Genomic DNA, 27,688 nt, shown 5'->3' on the forward strand with positions numbered 1-27,688 from the left:
TGGTCGTAACAGTATGTGTCTACACCTTAATCAAGTGGTAGGGGTATATAAAGTTTACCATACCAAAGTGACTCCGACTATGAAGGACATCACAGGTGGAAGGTAGGACATGTACAGCAGACGGGCACCTTTTGCCTCCATCAAAATATGGCCATGGCCACATGTGCATAGTGGCAGGTTGAAATTCGCTACTTCGGCTCAGTAGCATCTGGTGCCTTTTGGGCCATTTACACATTTGTACTGTGAGAAACATGTCTATGCATTCTGTTCAGGTGGGTTGTCCAGCAAGTATGAGAGACACGCAGATGATGGAGCTTAATAATTAGATGATTAACTGATTTAGCTAGCTAATCAACTTTGCGCTTCTTGTTTTTAAGAGGCAGTAATATATTGCAAAATTGAAGGCTGATTTAATGTCAACGATATGCATTTGAAGACTCGCTGAGATTTTCCTGCATTGTATATTTATAAAACGGCATCGCTGTCATCTCTTATTATGAATTAGATAGGCACTGGTTGTGTTTTAATGCGAAAGCATTACTTCGCTATGTTTGCAGATTTCTGTTCGCAGACTGCGTCAGCAAAATCGTGTCTGCAGCAGTTTTAATTGAGAAGTGGTAAAGGTTAATGAGTGGTGTCAATCGATAGACGGTGACGTAATGTTTTGTCCAAAAGAATAATTAGGCCAATAAGTTAATTAGGTAATTAATTAGAGGCAAAATCGTGCCCACAGCAGTTGATTAATGCGAAGTGGTGGAGGTTAATGAGTGGTTTCGATCGATAGAGGGTGACTTAATGTATCCGAAAAAATAATTAGGCCAATAAGTTAACTAGATAATTAATTAGAGGCAAAAATGTAAACGTGAATGTGAAAATGGTCTCATTAGCCAATGGCTTGGCACCACATTTGAATGTTTCAAATGCTAAAATAGTTGACTGCTCACAATTTTAAAGTACTCAGGGCTAAAATGGGTAAACAAGAAGTAAATTAATGTGGCGTCAAGGGTGTGACGTCACGCAACCGGAAGTAGAGCCGAAAAAGGGCATAGGAAGGGATTGGCACACAATTTAGGTGGTGAAGGATGGCAGTTCCTGGCCCTACGGGACTGGGACGGTAGATCAACGCCGCTTGCGGCGGGGGCTAGCCACCCACTGCATGATTTTTATCTGTTATAGGCCGTCATTGCACCCGCCACTGCTTCGGTGGTGGTGGGCGACGGCCTAAGTGGTGGCGGGTGCAATGACGGCCTACAACAGATAAATATTCAGTGGCAGGCTAGCCGCCGCCGCAAGCGGCGTTTACCCACCAGTCCCAGCCCCGTAGGGCCAGGAACAGCCACCCTCTCCTCCTCCCGCTGCCACCCTTCATGACCAATTCAGCGTGCTTATACTCCGTTTCATACATCAAGTGCAACACTACCAAAGCTACAGCTCTTGTTTGCGCTCTCCGCATCCGCGATAAAAAATAGTACCTGCTCTTGACAAGAGAAAAGAATAGTTGCTTTGTCTGCAAGCTTCATACATTTTACATTTGCCATCAACTTCATAAAAAGCACTTTTTTTAGGGAGAAAAGGTCGGATGCAGCTAATTTGTATGTTTTTTTATGTCGTTTTTGTTCGTGCCACGTTTTGCTGCCCCGCAACCTTGCCAGCTGTGCCACCAGATGGCGCTGGCTGTGTCCTCCGCGCTGCGCATCTCTATTTGAGAAAATGGTTCTTTGGTGCACATTTTTTCTATAAGATCCGCTCTGTGAAGATGTCTAAGCATGGGAAGCATGTTATTGCAAACGTGTATGCTCGGAATAGAGCCCGTTTGGGCAGGAATCACTCGCCTACAGAACGAGCGCGTAGTGATATGCCTCCTGTTTTTTTTTTCTTGCGGACTACTTGCGTAGCTTTCGCTGCGTTGCACCTGATGTATGAAACGGAGTATAGGAACTTAATTAGGAACAACCCAGGGCAGCACCAAAATATTAGAGCAATGTTGCATTTTTGTTTCAGTCGAACGTTATTTCGATGCTGTTGATGTCCTTTTTTTTTTTTTTTTTCAATGTTCTAGCAATATCCTAGGTAGCACCGAAACTTTAGAGAAATGTTACAATTTTGTTTCAGTCGAACCAACGTTTTTCGAACGTACGTTATTTTGATGTTAATGTCCTTTTTTTTCTAATGTTACAGCAATGTTACATATAAATATTGGTATATGTTTCCATAAACATTTAAACAACATAAAACTAATATTTATGCAACATAAATGTAACATTCGTGAAAAAGTAGAGCAACATTGAACGAGCATGTAAGCTCACTGCTCGTGATGGTACACAGCTTCCACGCTTTACAAAGACCACAATAAAGCACAACTCCACAATACAGCACCATTCCTGCACTCGCCTCTGAACAGATATTAGCATAGAGTCAACCTTATATATCCATCGCCGACGGGTGTTCCATTAGTGATAGTGGCGAATTGATAATAAGCAATACTTTCTTGCAAAATATTAGGGCTGTGCTTGCATACTACGGTGAACATAACCTCAAAGCTCTATAGTTGCAAAGAAATGTTATTGAAAAAATCATGGTTACTGGAAGAAAAAGGGCAAAAGTGCTGGGACTCAGTGTTTGAAATACATATGCTATACGTTGTTTTATAGTTACGATCCAAATATTACTTTAACATATTTAGGAGACAATATTAGAACAACATTTGTTTGTAACATGAAAATAATGTTTACAATGCAACATAGACATTGAATAACATTATCATAACATTCAAAAATCAATATTAGTAAAATGTTTATTTTGAATGTTCTGCTAATGTTTTTTTATGTCTCAGAATGTTAAGCAATATTCAGGCAACTTAGATAACTTATTTAAATAATTATAATGTTCGGTGCTACCATCGACGTTACAAATAACGGTTAGTATAATGTTTCCATAAACATTTAAACAACATAAGTCTAATATGCATGCAAAAAAAAATGTAACATTCTAGAAAATGTAGAGCAACCTAGTATACGAGCATGTAGGCCCACCGCTCGCGATGATACACAGCTTGCACTTTTGCAAAGACCACAATACAGCACAACTCCATCATACAGCATACTCACCACTGAACAATTAAATATATAGCACAGAGTCAAGCTTTTATATCCATCGCAAACGGGTGCGCAACGAGTCATAGTGGCGAATGAATAATAATCAAAACTTCTTAACAAAATATTGCTGCTTACGGCGGGCATCATCTCAAGCTCTATATATAGTTGCTCCGTTGCTCTAGTTGCAAAGAAGTGTTATTGAAAAAACATGGTTACTTAAAGAAAAAGGGCAAAAGTGCTGGGACTCCGTGTTTGAAATATATATGCTATGTTGCTTCACAGTATGAATCAAATATTATTTTAACGTTCAGCAAACAATATTAGGTTAACAATTTTTTTGCCATTACTGACAATAATGTTTGCAATCCAACATAAAACATTGCATAACATTATTATAACATTCTAAAGCCAACATTAATATAATGTTTATTTTGAATGTTATAATGTTAAAACTATGTGACAGAACGTTAGGCAACCTTCAGACAACTTAGATAACTTTGTAACATACTATTCTAATGTTCAGTGCTACCTGGGAACACGAAACAACAGAACACTACCTGGTGCCATTGTTGGTGCTTCGCTTCCAGCTGGTCCTATATCTATATATATATATATATATATATATATATATATATATATATATATATATATATATATATATATATATATATATATATATATATATATATATATATAAAGCGGTTTTAGTAACATTGGGTGCTCCATTGCACGGCCGGACTGAATGCAGCGGCGCGCGCGCTTGCCTCGAGACACGCGCACGCCGTACGAGGCGGTCGTGACGGCCGTGATCCATTCATGGCCTCCAAGATTACTTACACGCGCGCGAGGGTCATCTCGGAGGCCATAATCCATTACAATCGATTGTCCCAATCGCATACAGAGGGCGCCACCTTTCCAAAAAGCTTTGGAAATAGGAGGAGGGGGGGGGGGGGTACACTACTCTACTTTGGAGCTCTGCGCTTGGCCACTGTTTAACCGTTCGGCAACAAGGAAAACGCGACACACCACCAAATACATCTGTCTAGAACACAAGAACTGTAACTCCTGTGATCGCTGCAATCACTGCGATCACTGGTTTAAAAAAAAAATCAAGAACAACAAACACGATTGTTACTACTATCATCATCATGTCTCGCAATTGCCATCATCATCAACTTTGAATGATTTTTTCGTCTGCTGCAAGGACGGGCGCTGGCAGGTGTCTGCGGCTTGCTGTGAAAAAATGTGCCTTACGCCCTTCTTCATCTAGTAACTTATACTACTACTACTGCACTTTCATCGCGTCGTACGGTAGTTGCGAAAAAAAAAAAAAAAAAAAAAAACGCTTACAGTGTCCCGGCTGACATCTCTTCGTAACTCGCTCTCACGCATCCGCCCAAAGCCCCGCTTGTGGCGGCGGTGTTCTCGATCCCCTACGCGCTACGAGATACGGGAAGGACAGTGTGCTGCGCGGGCTACAGGCGAAACCCGTCGGCGCCAGCAGAGCCGCAAAAGGCGATAAACACGCTCACACGCTCTGTCGCCGCCTCGAGCGTTTGACCAGCAGGGATTTGTGGCCGCCCAGGCCACTGGGAGTGCACCGACCGGCCGGCTTTGGAAGCTGAAGCGTGCGCACGCCCAGCTGCTATCAGCCAGAGTTTTGGTCCTACCCATCGTCCAGAACGTCGATCCTGATTAAGGTGAGGAAAGCGAGAGTTAATTTTTCCACATGCTCGGTGGGTGGTAATCACGCCGTAAGGCAGCGCCACTACTGGCTGTTGACGGGTGTCACGCTCTCGATCGATGTACGTAATTGGATAATCATTGTAGTATGCAAGGGTGGAAGAACGGGCTAGTTGGTAATTCATCTTGGAAATCAAACTAGCGCACTTCAAAACAAGGACACAGGAAGAGAACGACAACACAGCGCTGTGTTGTCGTTCTCTTCCTGTGTCCTTGTTTTGAAGTGCGCTAGTCTGATTTCCAAAATTGTAGTATGCGCCGCCCTCATATATCCGCCAGCAGTACCGATCGCGAGCATCAAAGCCTAATGGTGAAACTTCTGATGGCCATCAAACATCAATGTACAAGTCTAACTGTGTGCTAAATAATGGGATGAGCTCACAGGGATATTAAAATCTATCAGCAGTGTCACAAATTAAATGAGTAGTGAGCTAGACTGACACCCATCTCCATGCATATTTCAAGGTGTACGCTAGCCCCAATGTCCGCTTGGATGCTCATATGAGACGTCTACCGGGTTTCCTTTCCGGCTATTAATTAATAAGGTGCGGTACTGGTAAGACAGCAGATATCGAACGGACATCCGCTTTTGGACCCATCAATAAACAGATATGGATGTCCCGGTGATCGCTTTTTTTTTTGGATGTATGAATTGCCCACTTAGACACAGCGGTGCTCTGGCTTCTTTTTCGCAGATAATTTAATTTCGTGTACAAAGGCACAAGGTTTGTAGTTTATAAATTATTTTTGATGTTTTTGAAGGTAAATATTTATTTCATAAAGTTTATTTTACTGAATTGAAATGATCCGCGTTTTATTTCTTTGCGCCGCCGTCTATAGGATCGCAATGAACATTACACATTTACTCGCTTTTAACCACCCCCTTTTTTCACGATCGCGATGGCCTAATTGAGGAAAGGAGGGGACTCAGATTTGTAAAATCTAGAAGCCCCCCCCCCCCCGTTTTTTTTATTTGCAGCTCTTATATCTCGACGAGACGGACCCAATAATTTATTTGACAAAGTTTGCAAACGTCTTCGACAAACGCGATTACAATTCAAGCTCTACGAAGCCCCATAAAAGCACGTTCTGACTTGAATTACGGCTCTCAATCAACTGACACCAAACCAAGCAACACGCGCCCGCGATTCCTTTAAAACCTGCCGAGTGCCACTGATACCAGGCCCACGTGACAACTCGCTGATAAGTGGGGTCGTTGCCGGCATATTTTCAACGTTTTAAGCTGCCATCTGTCATTTAGTGTCTAAACACAAAAACGCATGAAGACGGAGATCACACCAAAAATGCCGCACCACCTTGGGACTCTGACATCTCTGGTTCGACGGAGTGAGCAAGTGCGCTTGGCGGCAATACATGGCAATACGCGCACTTTCTTGCAAAAAAAAAAAAAAAAAAAAAGAAAAAAAAAAAGGGGGGGGGGGTGTTTAAATTCGCATGCAATTTTTTTTCTCAAAAACTATCCGGCTTCTTTGAGGGTGTGTGTATATATATATGGTGTTACAGGGAAGACTAAGTAATTTTAAAAATGGGCTTTCAGAGGTAAAATATTTTTTTGGTTGCACGAAGTTATCAAGGGTCTGGGCGGGTTCTGTAGGGAGCTTGCATGAAGCGATGCATGCTGGGTAATCCGCCATGATGATGTCGTTGACAGCAGACAACGCAGCACGGCACTGCCGCACAGCCTCGTCTACATGGTCGCGTAGTGCGCGCAGATGATGCTGGCGCGATCGGACAGGCCGACTTCGGTTTCTTCACGATTCTAACAATACGTCTACATGAGGGCGAGAAGGCAAGGGATTCCTCTAGCGACGCCGACGCGAATGGCTCGCACGGGCCAACACACGCGAGAACGACACCAATCCGGGCAAGTATAAAACTACATACTTGCTAGAACTAAATCATGAATGCCGGTGATGTCGACGGGCGGCCAAGTCCAGACGCATAGTGCAATCAGTCGTTGTCGCGTAGCTTGAACAGGTCCGCGTCGCATTTCTTCATAGCACGCCCGATTTTTCGGGCACAGCGTCGACGCGTACGGTCCTCAGGAATCTGCTAACAAAATCACGCACTTAAAGCAGCGCACGCAAAGCCGCGTATTTGCTCGGTGGCCCATCGAAAATACTTGCTCAATTCACCCTGGCTGCGCTGCCCACCGTCTGCTGCCAGCGACATCATGACGGATTACCCGGCCTGCATCACTTTATGCAAGCTCCCTATAAAACGGGTTAGATGTGCTCTTCAGTGGAATAATTAACAAAAGTTTGTTAATTAACTTAAGTATTGCAGTTAGGTGCATGATTGTAATTCGGAAATTGTAGAGAATCATGAGTCAACCCGATATCCATCGTTAGATTTACGAAAACTTTATTGTGCGGAGAACTGCAGCGCTCAGAAACTCAGCTCTCCAGACGCGCGCAACGGGCTCCGCGCGGCAGCTGAGCGCCGCAAAGTCACGGCCCCGCGTTGACGTCAATCACAGTTGTACAATTACAGGCTAGCCGCGCGTTATCTTGGGCCGAGCAGCGGCGAGCCACTTTTCTTTCGAACCACAGATAAAGCACGGCGCACGTGCGATGTGTACAACTGTAAGTGACGTCAACACGGGGGCGTGACTTTGCGGCGCTCAGTTGCCGCGCGGAGCCTGTTGCGCGCATCTGGAGAGCTGAGTTTCTGAGCGCTGCAGTTCTCCGCACAATAAAGATTTCATAAAACTAGCGATGGATATCGGGTTGACTCATGATTCTCTACAATTTCCAAATTACAATCATGCACCCAGTTAATTAACGAATTTTGGTTATTTATTCCACTGAAGAGCACATCTAACCCGTTTTATAGAACCCGCCCATAACCTTGATAACTTCGTGCAACAAAAATAATTATACCTCTGAAAGTCCATTTTTTAAACTTAGTCTTCCTTGTAACACCCTGTGTGTATATATATATATATATATATATATATATATATATATATATATATATATATATATATATGGTTGGTTGGTTGGTTGGTTTGTGGGGTTTAACGTCCCAAAGCGACTCAGGATATGAGAGACGCCGTAGTGGACGACTCCAGAAATTTCGACCACCTGGGGTTCTTTAAACGTGCACTGACATCGCACAGCACACGGGCGCCTTGCTTTATATATATATATATATATATATATATATATATATATATATATATATATATATATATATATATATATGTGTGTGTGTGTGTGTGTGTGTGTGTGTGTGTGTGTGTGTGTGTGTGTGTGTGTGTGTGTGTGTGTGTGTGTGTGTGTGTGTGTGTGTGTGTGTGTGTGTGTGTGTGTGCGCGAGAATTGTGGGCGGGGACGTGTGATTAAAACCGGGAGGTGCTTAGATTCGCGAAAATACAGTAGTTCCAATTGTGTCAGCGAGTTGCCAGTGGTTGCGTGCCACATGCCTACCCTGTCTCTTGGACGGACTTTTGTACGTGCTCAGAGAAAGCGCCTCCATCTTGTTGTTGCCACCAGAATCACTTTTCTCACATATAAGGCAGCATACATACCAAGTCGCCAGCGATGTTTACTGGGGTTGTGGCATCGAGAGCGCATAAAATATCAACATCCGTATGTCTGAACATAACGTCAGAGGTATATTTTTAGCTTTGTGTCCCAGCAATTTTTGTTCGTTGAATATTCATGTTCTTGAACTTTATCAATTTTTCCATTTGAAACTGTTAAATGGTGTCTGCCTTAGTTTGAATGGGTGAAAAATTTAATTTGGCGGGTGGTTACAAACCGCGCTCGATAACCACCCGCCACTAACATAATGCACGCCATCCTTTGTTGGGCATAGGTGATGAACCTATTACCTTCGGAGATGAGCGTGCGAGTTGTACGATCCTGGTGTTTTACGGCTCTATTATCGCCCTATTCGTTTTGACAGCTGAATTAACTGTAATTGCAGTATCCTGCTGTCACAACTACCGGGTCTGACAGCCGAGGATGGCCTCACAATTTTGCGACAGTTCCTCGTATGTTAATTGTTGTTTGGACGCTCAGAAATGCCAATGAAATATTGCTTCATTGCTTCCTTATGTTTTTATCAGCTACCAATGGTCCAAGAAAGGCCGGTACATTCATTTTTAGAAGTCCAGCGGATGAACTAGGTGCGATCTTTTATCCGGTGGTACAACGGGCTTTCTCCTGTTAAATCACGGGATAAACGAATTGTACAACAAGGTTCGCGCATCCGATTGATTGATTGATTGATTGGTAAACTTTATTGGGGAAAATTGGGGGTTAGGGGTATTGGGTTAGGAAAGAGCAGTGGTCGGCAGTCCTCAATTGTCAAGGAGTCCGGTGGCCTCGGCAGCGGCTCTGGCTCACTGCACCTGCATGAGCTGATGCTGAGCCGCGGTGACTAGCGGATGTCAGTCGAAAGTCGAATACACTGTGTTGGACGTTATACGGATGTCGCTGGGAAATTTTCATCCGAATCTTGGCGTCCGCAGGACGTCAGAATGTCTGATGTTGGCATGCGTCGGACGTTCACTCGACAGTCTTTTTTGCATGCGACGGTACATACGGAAGTCAGTTCCTATTTAGGATCTAATTAACTCTAAGCCCGTCAAACATCCGAACACCCGGTAACGGACGTGTGTCGTAAATTCTTACGACATTCCATCCCCGATTGATTTATCACACTCGAACCATTGCTCGACGCTGCTCGAAGATCGCTATAATGCGACGGTGCCCAACCCCGTCTCGCCCGCGTCACTTGGGAGCATCCAATGGTATAGGCGCACCCAGCAAGCCCCGAAGACGTCATCGAGGAGGAAGCGCGCGGTGAGTTGTCGCCCTAATCGATCGCGTGCTGTCATTAGGAGCACTCTGAATATTTCTTTTGCAAATTATGGGCTCCACTCAAAGCTTTTAAATTTGACTCGAATACTCATAGAGGCCACCTCTATGGATTTCTTGGATTATAATCCACACATCCGGAATATGCCGCTGTCACTTCCCCTTCTATCTCCTCTTATCTCTCAACTTGACTGCGTTGACAGAAATACAGGAAATGGAAGAGGTGGGATACGCAGAATACCAAACCGACTTTCGGCTGCCTACATAGGACCCAGGCCGGAGGCCAACATTGCAGATATTGTCCACCCAACAACGCAAAACGTTGCCTCAATGTCAGTTTGTGACGTTACCTAGACATTGCTAGCGGCACTTTTTTGATCACCTGACAACGTACACACTGAATTGAGTATGACGCTTCCGTAATGTACAACCATGTACCATCACTGAATCGACAAGAATATAAGAAAATAACGATGCTGCTTAATTTGTGTCAGCACTGGGCAACACACACGCAATTCTGCTTGAAAAAAAAGGGTGGTGACGCCCAGGGTATTCTGCAAAACTGAAGCAAATATAGCGACTTTTTAAGGCAACGGATTAGAGTAACCAGATGTCTGACAGTGAACATAGTTAACACAGACTTTCCATGGTGATAAGGTCTTCCTCTAAGAATGCATGTCAGTCGTACAAGAATCACTGCACCGAAGAAACACTATGAGACAGAATACACAGCCGCGCCGCGGCACACACACAATAGCAACTTTTGTTGTTGTTGGGGCTGTAGGAAGAAGGAAATGAAAATACACGGGCCTGCTACTGGCTCTGTAGCTGAGCCCCCGCCGCAGGCGCCTTTGACCTACCGTCCCAGTACCGTATAGGGCAAAACTGCCACCTTTTCAGCGAACTTATGTCTCTCTCTCAAGAGGCCCTCATTTTAGAGCCAGTGACCCTCAAAAGCCGAGTGAAGTTTTTCAATTATTTTTAAGCTTCCGGCAACAAGAAGGAAAATAAAAAAGGGCATATGGTCATGTTGTTACTAATTTTTATTTAATACGTGCGCTTTTCCACTTTTGTGCTACCATTATGCAAATGCATTCGCCTTTAGAAGGTATATTCATATGTTGCTTTAATCACAGTGCAGTAGATTAGCCTCTTAAACTTTGTTGCATATGTAAGTTCGGTTATTGCTCAACTTGCGGCTGGCCAACATCGTGGGCAGCCAACCATGGCCCTAGTTTTGGGCATGTTGGGCTGCCCAACGTTGTGTGCCGACTTGTTCCCTACTATTGCCGATTGTTGGCTGAAGGTCTTTGGTCAACTATTAAACAGCGTAATTGGCAGCCAACCAGGCCCCACCTTTGGACCTGAATTGTCTGGCTGAGAATACCGGCTATCAGCACTGCCCTGTCGTTTATACCGATAATACCGCCCGTCGGCCATTAAACCTTTTTCGCGTCGCTATTTCAGTTGCACACGAAATTACGTTTCTTCCTGATCGCTCAGCTGAAAAGGCGCTGCACACACATTCTCACTAGGGAGCCTACATGTCGCCGCGGCGAAGCATGTAGGCTCCCTAGTTTTCACTTTGTTGTCACGCGCGGTGCCGAGAAAGTAACGAAATGAGTGTCCCTCCTTTGTCAGGCGCCCTCCTCGAACGCAACTCTGGCCCGCGAAACCGCGCCCGCATTGGTTTGCAAAAGCGTCCTTCAGACGAGGTGGCGGAAGCGGAGACATTCTGATGTTGCGCAAGACGGCACAACCAACGTCGAGTCATGCGTCATCCGGCCCGGCGATCATTGCCTCAAGAACGGCCGCAGCGGCCGGCCCAGAGCGAGCTGCCAGCAACAGCCACACAAGCACCTGACGGCCGCCGCAGTGTGAGGCAGGCGCGTTTGGTGCGTGTGGAAGCGTCCTTGTACGGGCTGGGGAAAAAAGAAATAGACCGCTTTTTACCTCGCTGCTGTCAGTCTCCACGCGCGCTCGCTCGCTGGTGTTATATGCGTGCGTGCGTGCGCCTGTGTAGGCATGCGGGAACGCAAGCTAACGCGCGCGCCTCCGATGGAACTGCCGTTACCAGCGAGCGTTCATCTTGTGGACGGCAACAACACATTTAAGGGATGCCTAAGTTGACACGATACAGGATTTTCGCATGGGCCGTATGCGTTGTTGTTAGGTTATAGTCTTAATTAGAAGGGTTAAGACATAGCGCTAATTATAGTAGTCACAATTTCAACTGAGCCTTGCTGTGATGTAATGTGTTGTCGATGTCCACTCTAAGGCAGTCACATTGACTCTCTAAACTAATGATGCATAGTAATGCGCCCAGCTTCCAACAGCGAGGGCAAAAGCTCGATTCCTGCTCGGACATTTTTCTACGAGAGTTTTTCTTAGGGGGCCTTTCGCAACGTTGGCTCAACGACGTCACGGTCTGTGACGTGATCACTTTGCTGACCAATCAAGAAATTTCATTATGACTCCAGAGTTTTCGCAGTTACCGAAAGTGTATCCGTGACTTCGCGGCTGGAGCGAATGGGAGCCTCTAGTGGCATGTCACTCTCAGTAGTTGTGACGCATATATGATCTAAAGGAGAATAGTTCAAGTACCGGGCGCGGACCCATCAGCCCACGAACTAAAAAAAAAAAAAAAGAAAAGAAACGCTGTCTTTAGAAATTATAACAAATCACTGGCTTCATTCCAAGAAGTTATACGTTGGGCGAATGCTCAGAAGTACTCCCTCTACAAATTGAAAACGTTGAATTGAAGTGACCGTTGCAGTGATCGCATAGTCCCTTTAAGAAGGCACTGTGAGCGACAAGCATTTATCACCTGTAGAGAAAAACGACGAAGGGACGAAGGTGATCATCGTCATTGCCTCTATGCGGGTTACATTCAGTGCCGGACAAAGGTTTCTCCGATGACTGGTATTTTTCCGTTTTGCGCCAGTCATCGCCGCTCCGTTCTGGCGATGTGTAGTGCACGCAACGACTCTGGACGAGCTCAGCATTCGCTACGCGCCCCCTCTATTACGCGGACTGTGACTGCCATCGTCATCGCGACCCTGAGTGGATGCAGTGCATGACAGTGCGTAATCAGCTGTGTCAGAACGGCGCTCGCATGCGCGCGCGCTAGAGCGAACGGTATGTCTGTCTCGGCAATGACACACTACTGCTGAGAGCCAGTCAGCGTGCGAAACCAACGCGCTCAGACCTCGCTGCCAACGGGTCCGTGAATGGAGACGCCTCTCTCTCAGCGTCACGGTTGGTCGGTTCGTGCTTCGTTAATAACGACGCTGCAATGAGGGCACGTTGAGGGACGCGGTCGGCGTCTTTTCTTTGCCCTCTGGGGCTATCATTTAACTGTGGCTTCATCCTCCCGCGCCACATCCCCGCTTCTGATATGTGATGGACCGTGTTTGCGCGGATTCCACTGCTACTATGCCGAGGACAATCCGAAGGGAGAAAACTAGGGTGTCTCGATGTAGCGCGCCGCCGGCGCTGGTTTCGAGGCACTGCTACGCCCTAGTCACCACTGTTGAATGACGTGTTCACTGCTGCTAGCCAGGCTTGTCTTACTTGGCCCGTCCCCGTTAGTCTTTAGAAGGAATGTTTTCTTATTTCTCTCCTCGCGATGTAGCTCAGGCGTTCACCCACAGTGAGACACGATAACGTGCTTATTTTGCAGCGATAAGCTGTTTCAGGGAAGTCAAGCGACATAGCTGTCAATGTAATCAGCCATTATATGTCATTTCGTGATGTCACCAAAGAAGAAAGCGAGAAAGGTTTTGCAGTTGCTTCCAGCAGATACATTGCTCGTATAACGCGGAAACCTAACGCCAGCCATTGCGGATACTATAGGCTCACGTCCCTGTCGCAGCTTCTTGCTGAATTAACTACCTCAAGCTACGTTAGCCGCAGCCAAGTCCGAGGGTGCGGTATTGAAATTCAACCACGTTTAGATGGGGGCGAAATGTGCAAAAGACGTCCGTGTGCTGTGCGTTGTCAGTGCATAAAGAGGTATACGACGCTCATGGATCCGGAGTTCTCTACAGTATACTTACGATACGAGCTCACTACTGTTCATGTACGATAACTATTTCTATCTCTTCTTTCTTTCATGCGTCTTCTCTCAAGGCGCGGTTGAGGTGGACGCCAAGGAGTATGATATTTATACCGGGCCCTTCGAACCTTCATTTCAAAGCGAAATCTTTGGTAGCACAGGCAAAGAGTAAATATAGAGGTTACTGCAACGGCGAAGTGGACGTCACACGGATGGGCCTTGGTCACACCGCGGAGCATCCTGCGTGGAAAGGAGAAAAGCGGAGTCTGGAAGCAGTGAAAGCATGGCGGAGCGCGCGCGCGCTCAGCGTCAGAACGGAGCTCACGCCGGTTGATTCAATAGTCTGTGCCCTACTAGATTATAGTTCACTCCAGCTGAACCACTCACCCATCTATCATGCGGCGTCACACGCAGCTCTACGTCATCAACAGCGGCGACAAAGGCGCAGTCGCTCGCAGTTGCCCGCGACGCGAGTAGTAGTAGCCTGTGTTGAGTTCGCGCGTCTATTACGCACATAACTCATACCACTGAAGAGCCGCGCAATAGGCTGCATGCCGAGGAAGTTCTGATTGGTCGACAGGGTCATGACGTCACAACCACATGACCTCGCGCGAGAATTCCAAACACCTGTAGCATTCAAATAAGGCTAGCGAACTGGGGGAAGGGTCCAAATTTAACCAAAGTTGGCGAGGTGGTCCCGCTAAGGGGGTGTTTCAAAAAGTGGAAGTAATTCAATAAAGTAAATTTGTCGTTATTGGGAGGCCCTGCGGATGCCAGGTGAGCACGCAGGGGCGTGTTAGTTTGGGTTAGTTCATCGCAAGGCAGAACAGCACCAGCTACACAAGGGCAAGAGGGGAAGGCGAGACATCTGCAGCGCTGTGAGGGGCATAGTTAACGCGTTGTGGTGCGTATGACTTACTGACGTGTGCTTGGGATGTGCATACTGATGTTACGGTGATTATAATCTTTAATTTAAATAATTTAAACAGGAGTGAAAAGGCGGTGTTAAAGGCGCCGTGAAACTAGTGAAAAGCGGCTTAAAGGTATAACGAAATTTACTCTCCCATAGCGCAGCGCAAACCGTCATGAGCAAGAACGCCTTCTCCAAGGAACGTCACCTCTTTTCGTCCTCGCTCAGTGCGGGCCACGTCTACAGCGCGCGGAAGCAATCTCTCTTTCCATTTTTTATTTTGCGATTTCTCAACTCTGCAAGGTTATTCCGGCCGCAAAATTGCCACTTTCATTCCTCGAAGCTATCTTTGACTCCCACTCAGTCTCGGTGTCCGCTTAAAATTGCTTCGGGCCTGCTGTCATGGGCGAGGACGACATGCGACCAGTTAGAAAAGGGCATTTGCTATAAACTGCACTACACGGTATACGTCGAAACTTTGCTTTTCATTTCGTTCCGTGTCACCTTTTCTTTACGGGCCAGCTTCATGCTCCTTCTTCCATACACCAATGTGCGGAGTCGACTGTTGCCGGAAGTAGCGTCTTTCTATTGGCGCACCGCGCAAGAGCGCGCAAACTTAAATGTTAAACGCGATCGCCATCCTCAGCGTGTTCATGTCCATTCGAGACATACATGAGCAAGTCAAGCCGCGGCTTCAAGTCAGAATAGGTTACTGAATTTGTGGGTCCGTCTCCACTACTGGATGCGAGGCTCTTAATTGCCTTGAACGCGATGTATAGTTCCCGCTACGAGCCCGCGAAAAAATGCCGCCACGAACTGCGTTTGAAAAGATTAAACTTGTCATTATCACTTCACTTCGCTATTGCTGCGTTGTTGGTTTTTTTTTTTTTTGTTTTTTTTTTCGTTTTTTTTTCGATGAAGTTTAATTCGTGCCAAAAGCTTTCTCGCAGTGCTGCCGCTGCTCTTCCTGTTCCCGCTTTGAGACGCAGTAGCGCCATTTCTGCCTTCAGTATCTGTTACTATGCTACTACTAATACTGGTGTTAATAACAGAGGTAATCAACCATGCATTTATAATGAAAAGGCTTGCGAGGTCAGAAGGGTGGTCTCCCAGGAGGTTGGGAGTGGTATAGAGCGCGGAGGGAAGACGATGGGGTGAAACAAGCAGGCCATCTGCGAGATGTGAACCAGATGGTTCCAAGTTGTCTCCAATGTGTGCTAAGTAAGGGCGGCTTTGCAGTCGATGGGCTCGCTTCGGATGTGAGCGTATGGGGCCCGCGGTACGGCTCGTGAGGACATCCACTGACGCACAGGCTCTGGGCAAACGCATTAAAGCGCTCATTTAGCGCCATCTTACCCCAGGGCTGTGTATAACGGTGATTTGTTGGGGTGGTGTCGGATAGTATAGTGGGCTGAACGATGAAGGAACGGTTCACTTGCGGAGGAGTGTACGCGGCTTGGGTGTATGTATACTGGTAATACTAATAACACGGCTATTGGTAGTATAAAAGGAAGAGGGAATGTTCTGCTTTTCAGACGCCATTTTTTAGACCTATTTTAGCAAACGGTCCCGTTTGACTGTGTGATTCACCTAAAGTGGAGGCCAGGTTCTAACACACGAGGCCGCTAGCGAATGTGTAACGCTGTCGCACCTGCACGAGCCGACGAGACGTAGCTACACTGACGTAACGGCGATCGAAAGCTGCTTGATAGTTTCCGTGCAGCCGACTTTTGGAGGGCGTGAACACCAGTCGGAAACGGCGGCACGCGTGCGCTTCCTCGTTCGCCCCCTCACCGCGTGCCCGAAGAAGGAACGTGTGCAGTTCGGTTACAGAGCGAGCTTCACGTTCCGTTAGCAAGCGTTCAAGGACAGGGGCGGAAAAGACACGACGAATGCACCGAGTTTTGGCCTTAGTAGGCGGTGTTGAACACGGCTAACGACCGAGTTCGACTGTTTACCGGGCGCTGGCGATCATGCGCTGGCGATCATGCGCTGGCGATCATGCGCTGGGCTGCCCTCCTGCGACGAAAACTAAAGCGAGGAAGCTGCAGCAGCAGTATGCAAGTGTTCAGGCAGGCATATAGCGCTTGCAAAAGGTAATGTTTTCTTTTCTGTTTCATTGTGGTTGTCTCAACATGCTCAGCAGATCAAAAAGGAACGACTAACGCAATTTTATTGTCAAATTGAACTTAATTCAATATCCGTTATATAGACTGCGCATAAAAGTAAGAAAAACACAAACGTACCGTTCGTACGCCCTGAGGTTCACAGAAGACGTGGTTCGCGGGCTAAACTGCTTCAAGATTTGCTTTGGTTTACGGGGTTTAACGCCCCAAAGCGACCCTGGCTATGAGAGACGTCGTAGTGAAGGACTCCGGAAATTTCGACCGCTTGGGGCTCTTAACGTGCACTGACATCGCACAGCACGCGCGCGTCTTGCTTTTCACTTCTGTCGAAAAGCGGCCGCCGCGGCCGAAATTCGATTCCGCGCCCTTGGGTTCAGCCTTCGCACTTCATTGCTGCGACCTAGCGTTGCCAGCACATAACGTAATATATATTACTCACATATATCTTTGACTCTGTCACCTGTAGAACTCTCACATTACATATAATGGTTCGCCCCTTTATACATGTTGTATAGGTAGCCACAGTGCACGTTAAAATTACTACATGTGTTCGAAATTAGTCTGAGTCATTTGTGTGACCGGCTGCGGCATAAAAATGATCCAACACCGGTGAGTGAATTTATGCTCCGACTCTTCGTGTGGCCACAAACGTAGCCATGCAGCCGTTGCTTTCGCAGTTCAACTAGGGTTAACCAGAGCCAAACCACAGCCAACTTAAAAAAACAAGAAACAAAAAAAAACAATCAAGGATCCGCTGCTGTTCCTCATTTACGGCGCTCGCCCGATGAGCACAAGGTGACTGCAGCTTTAAATCCAGTCCCAATATGGGGCGAGTATTTCTTTCTTTCTTTCTTTCTTTCTTTCTTTCTTTCTTTCTTTCTTTCTTTCTTTCTTTCTTTCTTTCTTTCTTTCTTTCTTTCTTTCTTTCTTTCTTTCTTTCTTTCTTTCTTTCTTTCTTTCTTCTGTCCCTTCCTCAGGGGCGCGATGGGGACGAATGGGACATTTGTTGCTCGTCTTCTTCCACCACAGGGATGTTTGTATTTATCGCCATTCTGCCCAACTGAGTCCACTACAGGAAGAAGGCCTTAACTCTACTTGACACTGCATGTCCTCCAATTACTACACTGCTCGAGAACTGGAATTTAACTTTGGTAAACACATTCCTTCTCTGTTACCGGCAATCATTTTATCTGCGATGTAATTACGCATCTCAAAAACAAATATCTCTGCGCCCCAATTCTTGGCCGATCTCCATGTGTGGGTATGTGCCGTAAATTTAGAGGAGAACAACAATATTCGTGGGCCGCAGTTAAGTCCCACTCATCGAGACCTCTGACAGCGGGCTGGCGTTGGAGAAGCCACTCGGAGCAGTTCGCAACACAGTTCTCTTCGCTGACCAGCCAGGCTGTCGCACTGCGGTCGAAACGTGGCTGACTCCCAAGAGAGCGCGTCACACCCGCCGGTCATCCATCTTCCTCGCACAGCCGGGGGGGCCCTCGGTTCCTCCAGCTCCGTTCTTTGGGCCGGACTGCGCTGTCGGCGTCCAGCTGCAAGAGGACACGGCGTCCGCGTTTGCGATTGCACCCTAAGTGCGCTTACCGTGAAGACACAGAGAGCGGCCCCTGAATCCTGATTAGGCTCGAAGAATGAAACCTTCGGGTGTGGTCAACAAGATATTTGAGGAGGTCTTTTTTGGTTGAGCCATACCCACCCAAGAAAAACACGAATCTTTCTTGTCCGCATGAAGCGTAGTGTCATTCAAGCTTTTCTATAATGTCTTTACATGTAAGAACAACTCTGCAACAGTAAGTACAGAAAAGTTATGCGAATAGTTTGGTCAACATCAGCGTGTAAAGTTTGTGTCTATTTTTTTTTTCGATGCAAAACTCTAAATATATGGCCCAGGTTTGTTTGAAAAACCTCATTTTTACCATTTAATTTAAAGTTGTGTTTATGAAAATAATACGTAAAATTTACTATGCTGTTAGTCGCACAGGAAAACAATTGGAACATACAATGCGCGCAGTCACGCGTATCGTAGGGCTTCACCATACAGGCTAGTAAATGGGAATAATACCTGCCAAATGCTGTCCTGAGTCCTGACAGCCTTCTTTTCTCATGTTCGCACTTCAGCCGCGGAAAAATGAGGTGAATACGGGATGCAGAATTTATTCTTCTTCGCTCTGCACCCTAAGGTTAAGACTAGTAGCGAACCAATAGACGCAGAGAGGTCAGGCTACGAGACTCATACAGACAAAGTGGGCACTCACGAGTGGATTTGGCTCATTTTAAGCCTTACATCAGCAGGACCTGGCTATTTATCTTAAAAAGGATTTGTTTGTAGGTTTTCTATCGGAATATCTCTTTCGTTATCGTATATTTATTTCCAAAGGATAAATGTATGCTTGCTTGCCATAGTAGTAAAATTTAACTTGGTTTCCGTTCCTGGGTTCAGCTCATATTTCTAAAAAAGAAAGACTCGTTTCTTCAATGCGCGTCTGACCAACATTGTTTTTACGTTTGGGGTATCATACAATGGGGCTTTTATTCCCGCCTTATTCGTGTGGCGTAGTACACAGTCATGAACACGCGCTCAGCCTGCCGAAAGTCCCTCCTTTGTGATATCTAACCGCTCGCATATACCTTCTTGAACAAAGCGTCATTCATAAGCCTTGCCCCGCTTGAATCTACATGGTGTTAGAGGTGGTCGGTTAGCAATCGGGCAACGCAACCGACGGCAGAAGCGCGGCAGTCGGGGAGGCCCCGAGTAATTGAATCAGACCTGAGCCATGACAGACGCCGAGCAGCGCCTCCAGCAGCCTGCTGCCCCGGTCACCTCACTTTTGCCACCACCGAGGGCTCTGCATGGATACAATGGGAGATGTTTGGCAGAGCTGGAAAGCATGGAGGCATGCTAATCAGTTCGAGGAACAGGAAGATAAGACGAATAACCGGATGAAGAACCGCAAGTGCCAGCTGGACGAAGCGGAGAGGGATGCTCAGGATAGAAGGCTCCGCGACGTAAGCTGCAGCGCGAGCTCGAGTAGGTGCTGGAGGCCGACGATAACCTCCAGAGCGACCTGGACGCCGCACGCAGCAAGATGAGGTGGACAGCCGCCACGACCAGTGATTCGACGAGCCGTATATTCAAGTCGGGATCCGTTCCGGGCGCTTCTGGTGACGATAGCCCAATCTCCCTTACCGAGGAATCGTTGACGGAAGACGCGTCAGCCAGTAGCGTATAGAGGACTGGTCGTCGTGTAATCGTACACTTAGCCGTGCAGTCAGTCACCAACCCCTTAGCCAAACCATGTTTTCAACGGTCTAGCTTTATTACGCTAAGACCCCCCCCCCCCCCCTCCCTCCCCCCTTTTCCACGATTCTTCACTATGTACAATGCCGAAGCGCGGCGGTGACGAAACATACCCCGCCGTGCCTACAATTTGGATATATGATTTTATTGATTTACTGCTTTACACTTCGGACACAGATAAGAGAGAAGGAGAACGGGGGATCTATAAAATGTGACTGCAGGTGAAGGAACGTATGCACTTTCCTGTCACGCGGATTCTGATACGCGGATCAATTCTGTATTCTTTGTCTGTTCATGCTCCTTGTCACAAGACGCAGCTTTATCAATTTCATTGTCGCGCAAGATGCGCCGAGATGTGTCCCGAAGATTCCTGCCACTCGCGTATGTTTCTGCAATGTTCTAGTTTTTGCTAGTTACCGTTTGCGGCTTTATCTAGATGCTTCCTCACCGCCTTTAAATTGAGCGTTGATGGGTGCGACGGGTATTGGTAATTCGACGACCAGCGAGCACGTTTGCTGCAATCGCCGCCGCCGAGTTCAGTTCTTTTGCGGGCGCGAGTCAGTCCAATAAAGAATTGATTTCAATGAGATTACGCCTGTCTTCTCTTTTACTGCCTACGGCTTTGTCACCACCACGTGACAATACACAGATGACGCCTTTCTTTCTACAAACCTTTCCGACCCTTGTTGCATCTGGGGTTCTTTAACGTGCACTGACATCGCACGTTAAAGAACCCCAGGTGGTCGAAATTTCCGGAGTCCTCCACTACGGCGTCTCTCATAGCCTGAGTCGCTTTGGGACGTTAAACACCACAACCCAACCCTTGTTGAATCTCGATGTTTATGAGCCATCGACGTCGACATTTGTCCGATGCATCCTGCGCGACACGTCTCAGTTTGCCGTCGTTTAAGCGAAGCGTGCAGGAACACAGGCCCCTAAAGCTCCACATTAAAGCGACTTTGTTCACTGCTGGCTTTTGCATGGACGCTTTCATCTCACGTACTACGACAAAGCTGCTACGGATGGTAATCTTCTCGTCCAATCGCGGCACTGCGAAAGTTTGCGCCGCTCTCTTCTCTCTTTCGCTGTCGCCCGAACGTGCGAACCTACCGCCTCACAGACGGAGGCGATCGAGTCTGTGAGAGCAGTGGCCCGTTGTAAGAGGGGGGGTGGGGGGGGGGGGGTGATGATGGAAACAGTCCGGTGATCGGAGCAGCGATAAGTGGCGCAGTTCTTCGCACAAAAACAACAGAAAAGTAACGGGTTTTTGTGCACTGCGCAGGCATGTCACGTAACCGCGGTCTTCTGTAAGCCAAGGCGGCCGCTGAAAAGTTGCCGAGATCATCGTTATTATTATCACGATTGTAAGCGCCGCTTGCCGTTGGTTCCTTCGACTTTCTCGCACATGCTTTTTGAAACCAAGACAGGAAGAAAGACGAGAAGAATTTAAAAAGAAAACGAAAAGAACGGCGTCAAAGCTGAGCGAGCACACGTATAAGCATTGTTTCGTTTTTCACCCCACCTCCCATATTCCGAGTTTCGTCACGGGGTCGGCCCCCTCTTCTGTCGTGCCGCAGCATAGCGTTTATACAATGTACGGGGAAAGCAGGGGGTGTGCTGTGCGTGCATTGCCTTCAGTGTAGGCCACACCCTGGCGAAATTGTTTCAAAGCACTTTCCTTTTATACGTTCTTCATTTCTGCGCTTGCCCTCATTCGCCCAAGTGATGGAATTTTAACGAAGTGGACACGAGCGTTTGGGAGGAGCGGGATTAGAGGGAAGAGGGAGAGGAATCACGTACGCCCATGGTACCTCCCAACCGCTTCAGTGCCCGCCGTTTAGTTAACAGGCCGTACTTAGCTGTCTTCTTGGAAACTTCGATAATGAGAAAACAAACAAAAAGTTTGTCAAGACGGAAAAGAAACCTGCGCAGCCGTTGTTGAGGCCATTGTTTCAGAGCATCGAACCAAGCTCTCTTCTCGGAGATTTGCGGACAGGCGAGACTCTGCGTTGCTTTGAAGGCAAAAATTAAAAACAAATAACGAAGGTTAGTGGCGGTCTATTGTCTGTTCTTCCAGGCGCTTTGTACCGGGGCTCAACCGAAGCTGCTTTTTAAACACTGCGAAATGAAAGAGCGGGATACGCTTGCATAAAGAGGAGCTCGAGAGAGCGCGTCACACGGCGATTGTCGCAAACAATCATGCGCTATAATAACCCCGGAGCGGGAGCAGCCCGCATGCGCGTAAGTTTACGCGGACTCGCTGGGGCGTGGCACGGAATCGAGGTCAGTGACCCCAGAGAGCGGCTTTTGGGCGACGACGCTGGCTGTAGAAGTATAGCCCGGACACGTGGTGCCGGAGGTCGGGCGATAATGCTTGGGACAATGAAGGAGGGCGAGTCGCCGCTGTTGTCGGCGACGTCGACGGGAAGTGGACCAGACGACGAGGCACAAAAGGAGGCAGCGGGAGCCAGCTGCCTCGCTGCAATATCGACCCGGGGCCACTCGGGCGCTTTTCGCATTTCCTGCGCCGCGGTTCTGCGTTGAAGGGTGCGGCAAATCAACGGGGCCGGTTCCGTTTTAAAGCGAAAAAAAAAAAAAAAAGTATCTACGTCCTCTCGGAGTGATTTCACCGCGAGCCGGAATGACGCGCAGAATTCGTATTCCGGTTCTAGTCGAAGCCTGTTCTTTTTGCTCGTTGCTAAATTAGATGAAGGGCTTCCAGGTCCCTGCCATATACGGTGCAAAGCCTCTCGCTCTTGTCTTAGAGTAGAACAGAATGGAATATAAGAAAAAGATGAGTGCTGCTACACGGCCGAGGGTGCGGTGCAATATAGGGTCTAGCCTCGTCTTACGGTAAATACGGTATAATATACGCAAGAAATGGAGGGGAAAGACAGGTCGTATGTCTCAAGAATCATGCATGTGCCAGCGTCGTTTCTGTGCAACTCTTTCTTCTGAAAGCGTCCTATTCCGCTGGTGCTTTATTGCGAACGCAATACTGCTCGCAGTTGGAGCCTTCAGCGTGGAACGGCGTTGACCACTTATGACCTTTAGACGACCCCCGTAGACGACCCCAAGCTGGCAGGAGATGCCAACTTGGGTCTCTTGTTTCACATGGGACGGTTATGTCAGAATCAGCCTGCCAGGACCCTGGCATTCACGCTACTCCTAGAGCCCAATAAGGCACGTTCATACGGCTTGGTTAAAGAGGGGCTTTATGTGTGGCCTGGGGAAGAAGAAGAAGAATTGGGAGAATGCTCGGTCACCCGCAGCTATTGCTTTCGCTCAATATTCGGTTCAGCAACGTTGAACTCTTCTAATTTATTACCTCGCCTCGAGCCGTGCACCACCTGTCCCAGTAAGCTACTCACTTCTTGAACGGTATATATGCTACCGCTCGGTAGGTGGGTGTACGCAAAAACGCCCCCGGCAGAAACCATCCCCGGAAAATATGTATGGCCCCGGAAAAAAATGTCCCCGGAAGAAAAGGCCCATGAGAAAGCGGCAACTAGGAAGAAACGTCCCCAAGGCAGAAACAGACGCTAAAAATGAATTCACCTAGAACTGATTTCTTAAAGTATTGCACATTTTATTGATTTTTTTTTTTTGTTCACTTTGGGAATCGATGTAGCCATCGTTTCGGATCTGGGTTTTCTTGGCGTCGGACGTGCGTACAGACACTTCAGAAGGATTGTGAAAAAGCATGGCGAAAGAGACCGTCCAAATATGCAATCTGGTTAGTTTTTACAGATACGTGGTCACGAGGCTCCGCAGCTCATTAACCGCTCATTAAGACAAATATAATCGGCTGTTTATTATTACTCACTGATGAAGGAACCACCGACAAGGCGCGTGGTATTCTTGAGAAACTGCCCACAACAGAAGGCATCACTGAGGACACCCTCGCAGATCTTACATTGACAAAGACCACCTTGTATTGCTCGCCCTTTCTCCCAGAAGCAACGCGAAGAAGAATTGTCACCGTTTGCACTGCCATCATTATTTAAAGGATGATCCGCATCAGTTTCATGTTTGGTCGCTTCGAAGCCGACAAGCTCTGCAGTATAGCGTACATCGTTGCAGCTCACCATGGAGATGCGCAGTCCGTGCCTTGGAGCGTAAAGAACTACAGCAGTTAAAATTACCAGAGATATAAAGTAAAAGTCAGTGGCACCAAAAGGGATTCACCCTTGATAAGCCATCATCAGGCGAGGCGAATGCTCGACGCTGCGGCAGGTTTGCGCCCGTTTGGGGGCATTTTTTCCTACTTCGCAAATGGGGACTTTCTTTTTTACCGGATACATTTTTTCAGGGGCCATTTATTTCGGGGAAGTTTGCTCCGGGGGCATTTATTCCAGGTACACTTTGACCAGAACTACTCGGCAGGTATCGGGCTTGGCAAGCGCGGCAGCGATAGCAACGGCAATGCGCTAATAGCATTTGGTTGGTTGGTTGGTTGGTTGGTTCGGTTCGGTTCGGTTCGGTTTGGTTTGGTTTGGTTTGGTTTGGTTTGGTTTGGTTTGGTTTGGTTTGGTTTGGTTTGGTTCGGTTCGGTTCGGTTTGGTTTGGTTTGGTTTGGTTTGGTTCGGTTCGGTTCGGTTCGGTTCGGTTCGGTTCGGTTCGGTTCGGTTCGGTTTGGTTTGGTTTGGTTTGGTTTGGTTTGGTTTGGTTCGGTTCGGTTCGGTTCGGTTCGGTTCGGTTTGGTTTGGTTTGGTTTGGTTTGGTTTGGTTTGGTTTGGTTTGGTTTGTGGGGTTTAACGTCCTATGAGAGACGCCGTAGTGGAGGACACCGGAAATTTCGATCACCTGGGGTTCTTTAACGTGCACTGACATCGCACAGCACACGGGCACGGGGGTTTAACGTGCCAAAGCTAATCAGGCTATGAGGGACGCCGTAATGGAGGACCTACCTACCACTGGGGTTGTTGTCAACGCTCTCGAAGCGACCGGCAGCAGCGCCCCCAATGTCGAAAAACGCTTGTTGACGCTGGACTCTCCGACTCAACCACCTGTGTGCGCGCAGCGTGCACTGTGACGTCACCGAGGTGACAGTCAAATGCATTGACCTTGAGCTGTCATGCGACTAAGGTCCGCGCAGGGATATTCTGACTATCCCCGACCGTGACAGTTTATCCAAAATTTATGAGCGGCATACACGGCCGTCGGCTCAAGTTCACGCGGCGATATTGCGCGCTTTTTCTTTAATTCAGACGCTCATGCTGCTGCTCGCTGTTAAGTCTCCTAAAAGTGGGCCACAAGTGCATGCGATCTTCTGTAATTAAACCAGTCAGAATAATAACAATAATAATAATAATAATAATAATAATAATAATAATAATAATAATAATAATAATAATAATAATAATAATAATAATAATAATAATTGGTTTACTTCCCAATAATGCGGGATCAAATCTCGGCCTCGGCGGCCGCTTTTCGCTGGAGGCGAAAAGCAAGGTGCTCGTGTTCTTTGCGATGTCAGTGCACGTTAAAGAACCCCAGGTGGTCGAAATTTCAGGAGTCCTCCACTACGGCGTCTCTCATAGCCTGAGTCACTTTCGGACGTTAAACCCCCCAAACCCAAACCCAAAAGCGCAGTATCTAGCTGCCACATGTTTTCTGTGGACACTCGAACCGCGCCATAAGGGAAGAAAGGAAGGTGGTACTGAAAGTACATAGATAAAGGGGTGCGGTAGTGGAGGGCCTCGGAGTAATTTCGGCAACCTGCGGATTTTTAACGTGCACTGAAATTGAGACTGGGTGAAAGGTGGTTGATCCTGGCCCAGATGGGGCTGGGACAGATAGGTCATCGCCGCTTGCGGCGGGGTCTAGCCTGCCACTGAATTTTTATCTGCTGCAGGCCGTCATTGCACCTGCCACCGCTTCGGGGGTGGTGGACGACGGCTGTTGTTGCGGCGCGCGACTTTCTCTCCCTCTTTTTTTTCTTTCTTGTCTATTTTCTCTTCTGTCCGCACGAGACAGCGGAGGTGCCTCAGCTACAGAGCCAGTAGCAGGCCTGTGCATTTTCTTTTCTTTCTTCCTACAGCCACAACAACATTGACATGGGGACTGAAGTGGCGAAGGGTGGCTGTTCCTAGCCTTACGGGGCTGGGACGGTAGGTCAACGCCGCTTGCGGTTGGGGCTAGCCAGCCACCGAATTTTTATCTGTTGTAGGCCGTCATTGAACCCGTCACCGCTTAGGTGGTGGACAACGGCTGTTGCGACGCCCGTCTTTCTCTCCCTCTTATTTTTCTTCCCTCTCTACTTTTTTTTCTGAATACTCGTACGCAGTGGTAAGGCGCTCGACTACTGTGCCGGAGTACCCGGGTTAGAACCCGACCTCGGCGGCTGCGTTTCGATGGAGGCGAAAAGAAGAGGCGTCCGTGTGCTGTGCGATGTCAGCGCACGTTAAAGATCCCTAGGTGGTCGAAATTACTCCGTAGCCCTCCACTACGGCTCCTCTTTCTCTCTTTCCACTTTCATTGCCACCTTCCTCCCTTCCCTTACGGCGCGGTTGCGGTGTCCACAGAAAACAACTGTGACAGTTACCGCGCCTTTCCCTTCCTATAAATAAATCATTTTTTAATCATAAACCGCTGGTGCTTACACAACTTCCGCGATGAATTTGATAACCGAGTATAAGCTAGGTTAAGCGCCACCAGCCGAGTCTATGCGCTATGGCACAGCTGCTTTAGCAGTTAGCAATCAGTGAAGTAGCTTACTACAAATTGTAGATTGTTTGTACGAAATGAAAGGCGCATTGCCTGTCCTGCTTGTTTATGTGGACACCTGATCCGCAACGTAAGGGAAGGGAGAATGGTGGGAGTGAAAAAAATTAGTTGTTTAACTCTGGTTAACCCTAGTTGAATTGCGATAGCAACGGCGGAAGCTTCTTTTGCCTGCTACATTATTCCCCTATCACGCCCTATCAGTGTAAGGTGCTATACATCATTGGGTACACTTAAGCTCCTTTAAGAGTATGACGCGAGAGCGTAAGTTACCAGTCTTCATCATCATCTTCTTCTTCTTCTTCTCCTCCTCCTCCTCGGCTGTTCAAGGCCAAGCGTGGCCTCCGCCGGGACCACGCGACGGCTCGAAACCTGGTGCAGTATTGATATCGCAATGAAAGCAAAAAGAGAAAGGGGACCCATAGTGGAGGGCTCCGGGGTAATTTCGACCATCTTGGGGTCTTTGACGGGCACTGACATCCCACAACACACGGGCGCCTTTGCTTTTCGCCTGCACCGAAACACGGCCGCCGCGATTGGGGTCGAACCCGGGCTCTCAGATTGAGCAGCCGAGCATCTTAATCAATGTGGCCGGTAATTGAAAACCATAAGTGCTACATTTGTAACATGTAGATGCATAGTCATTTAACTTGTCACTAAATGTAAAACGAATAGCCAATGGTAATACCAGAGTCCTTCAATACTTATTCAAGGACTCTGGTAATACTTATGAGGCGGGTAGCGATCAACTTCATGCTATTCTTGAGTTGTAAAGTGACTTTCATTCCACAAGGGTGTAATACATGTAGTTGGAAAAGACCGGTAATCGCTCCACAATAACCTGTAGTGCCCGAAAAATTAACGA

General features: G+C 47.5%; 1 protein-coding gene across 2 annotated transcripts in view; it reads left to right on the plus strand.

Moving 5' to 3' along the window:
• Positions 1-4,457: 4,457 nt before the first annotated feature.
• Positions 4,458-27,688, plus strand: part of mrj (DnaJ heat shock protein family (Hsp40) member B6 mrj) — a 177,936-nt gene continuing 154,705 nt past the window's right edge. Inside the window, exon 1 of one of the 2 annotated variants that reach the window (XM_084593907.1) lies at positions 4,458-4,795. The gene's annotated coding sequence lies outside the window, so the exon portion shown is untranslated. The remainder of the gene's footprint in view (positions 4,796-27,688) is intronic. The other variant, XM_084593906.1, reaches the window with a different exon arrangement.

Source organism: Amblyomma maculatum, chromosome 2 (assembly GCF_055883805.1).
Source record: "Amblyomma maculatum isolate TAMU_Amacu chromosome 2, ASM5588380v1, whole genome shotgun sequence".
Taxonomy (NCBI): Eukaryota; Metazoa; Arthropoda; class Arachnida; order Ixodida; family Ixodidae; genus Amblyomma; species Amblyomma maculatum.